This window comes from Arachis stenosperma, chromosome 1 (assembly GCF_014773155.1).
Source record: "Arachis stenosperma cultivar V10309 chromosome 1, arast.V10309.gnm1.PFL2, whole genome shotgun sequence".
Taxonomy (NCBI): domain Eukaryota; kingdom Viridiplantae; phylum Streptophyta; class Magnoliopsida; order Fabales; family Fabaceae; genus Arachis; species Arachis stenosperma.
In genome coordinates this window covers 44,413,278-44,416,225 of record NC_080377.1, presented here as the reverse complement: position 1 = coordinate 44,416,225, position 2,948 = coordinate 44,413,278, and positions in this window count along the sequence as shown.

Below are 2,948 nucleotides of genomic sequence, written 5' to 3'. Positions count from 1 at the left end.
CTATTGAAAACTTAACCTTGAGTTCTAGCCGGATTTTAACCCATGAACACGTGGTACAAGGTAGGGGAACTCTTTTTCTTTGATTTTTCCTAATTATGTATGAAACCCTAACTTGAAAAATATGTAATGTTGGCTTAATTAGATTTGGGTAGAGTTGTTCGATAATTTTTTGTGCAAGTTGGGTTTGTTCGGATTGAGTTGATGCAGAGGAATTGCTTTGATTAATTAGTGAAGCTTTTGTTTGGAGAGGATTGATCAATCTTGGGTCCATTCCTTTTGGTGAGAAAAGTCAAGTGTGAAAAACTACCGTCATTAAAGTACGGGTCTTGATTTCAGATAGACATTGTGTAACACTATTCGAAACTTAGGTTAATTGCTCTAGGATAGCATTGAATGTTGTGTGTTGAAAATGAATTGTGATTTAGTATGATTATGTGAATTGGATGTTTGGTGAATGTTATATGACGATAAGATTGAAATTGGATATGAATGTTGTGGTATAGTTGTTATTATAATGATTGGTATGAAAATTTGGGTCAGAGGTTGTGATAGGGTGAGGTATCCTATATGAGGTAAGCTATGCTAAGTTGCATAATTGTCATGTTTTGATATGGTTATGGAATGATGTGATTTGGTTGGGTGATTTACGTAGTATGATTGACTTGTTGATGGAAGTTTGGGAAGTTGGATTGTTGTGTTAGAATTGTTGATTTGGTACTGAATAGGGAGGAGTTGATAAATGAGTATTGAGAATGTATAGGAATAGTTTTTGGAGTAGCTTGAAATTGAATTGGATTGAGTTTAATGAAAATTGGTAATTTGGCTAATTGGTAAAAACAAAATTTTGACCAAATTTGACAGGTCATAACTTGGTGCTCGAAGTTTGGATTTGTATGAAATTTATCTTAAATTAAAGCTAGTGAAAAGATCTTTAAAATAGTCTAAGAAAGGATAGAAATTGATAAATGTAGCAAAAGTTATTGATGTTTAAATTTAGGGATAAAAAATTGAATTATGCAGAGTTGCAAAAATTGGACTTGTGCATATGCATGGGTCATGCGTACGCATGAATGGTAAAACAAAAATGAATGAAAATGACTTGCGCGTATGTATAGGGCGTGCGTATGTATGAAGTGGAAACAAAATTGAAATTGTGTGTATGCGTACGTCATGCGTACACATGATTCCCCAACCTGAATTGAAAATTATGTGTACACACGACTGTGTTAATTTTTTCAAAAACTCTGTTTTTGTCTGTTTAGCCTCCTCAGTCTTTTTATAAACCCCTCTAACCTTCGTATGGAGTTGAATAACCGATAATTAAAATTTGAATACATTGGGAAGTGATATAATGAGATGAACTAATTGATTCCTGAATAACCACTTGGTACACTAGATGAAATTGTTGCGAGGATGGTAGTTTTGTCCCACCCATGGTGAGGACGGAGGTTCTATCCTGTAATCGAGAAAACTGATACATGATTGGGGGTTTACGAAATTCAAATTGATGAAATGGATAACTAATTAGCGTTAATGAGTTAAATCACTTATGAAATTACTTAAGAACACTAATAATGATTGATTATGTCCTAAATGGCTGGATTGGCAAGGTCTGGATGTTATCCCGCTTGCATACTTCTTTGTTATTGCTTTGGCACCTGTACTGGAGAAGGACAGAGATCTCATCTCGCTTGTTCCGTGGTTGCGGTGTAGTTTTAGAGACGGAGGTTTTATCTCGCCTGTGGTAAGGACGGTGGTTTCATCCCACTCACGAGTTAATAGAATTGAAATAATTGGTAAAGAATTGGGGCTAATAAATCTAATAACTTGTGAATTTGATTAAAGAATATGAATATGATTAATTACCTAGGTAAGATGCAAGGGTTGTTGCTTTGTCCCACTTACTCCGGGTTAATATTTGAGGCACTTGGGTAAGATGCAGCAGTTGTGGCTTTGTCCTACTTGCTCCGGGTTAAGCGGTTAAACACTTATATGGGTAAGACGCAAGGGTGGTAATTTGTCCCACTTGCTCCGGGTAAAGGTTTGGGACACCTGGGTAAGACTCAAGGGTTGATGTTTGTTCCACTTGCTCTGCGTTAAGACTTGAGACACCTGGATAAGATGTAGGGTTAAGGTTTTTCCCACTTGCTATAGGTTAAGCGGGTAAGAGGTAAGGGTTACAGTTCAGTCCCACTTGTTCTATGTTATGGTGTTCCATATCCGGATAAGCTACCGGATGTGTTAGGTTCTGGTAATTTAACCAACGCATTAGCTCATGACCCGTAGGACAGGCATGCATCATTTGTATTTGTGTGTATTGATTAGGTGTGCATCTTGTATTTGGCTTGCCTTATTGAATAATTGTATCTATATGCTATTTGAGCTACTTGCTTTATCTCTTCTCTCTATTTGTGTATTTTCTGTATTGTTTTATTTGTATTTGAATAATTGATAGATCCCTTATGCTAGCAATGATGATGTTGAGGGTTGTTCTTGATGCGATGTCAATGATTGAATGATTGGATGATGAAAATGAGTTTGATTGATATTTGAGTTGCTTGGGTAGATGTAAGGGTTGTGGCCTTGTCCCACTTGTTCCGAGTTGAGAATTCAGATCACTAGTATGAGATGATTTATATTGAGTAGAGTTTGAGAGTCTAAAATCACTAATTTAGCTGAGATTTAGTCTGATCACCCTGTTGGGATTAGTGGAACCCTAGGCTTGAACCTTGTATTGATTGGAGTTTAGGATTGCCTAGTGGGTTTATATCTTTCTACATAGTCTCTATTTAGAATTATTACCCTACTGGGAACCTTCAGGTTCTCATCCATTGTCGAATTTTGTTATTTTTAGATACAGGACACGACACACCTCTTTGAGTGTGCCAGACTCTCTGTGGAAAGCAAAGACTGCTTTTTTTGGAAATTTTATTTTGTACTTAATGTAT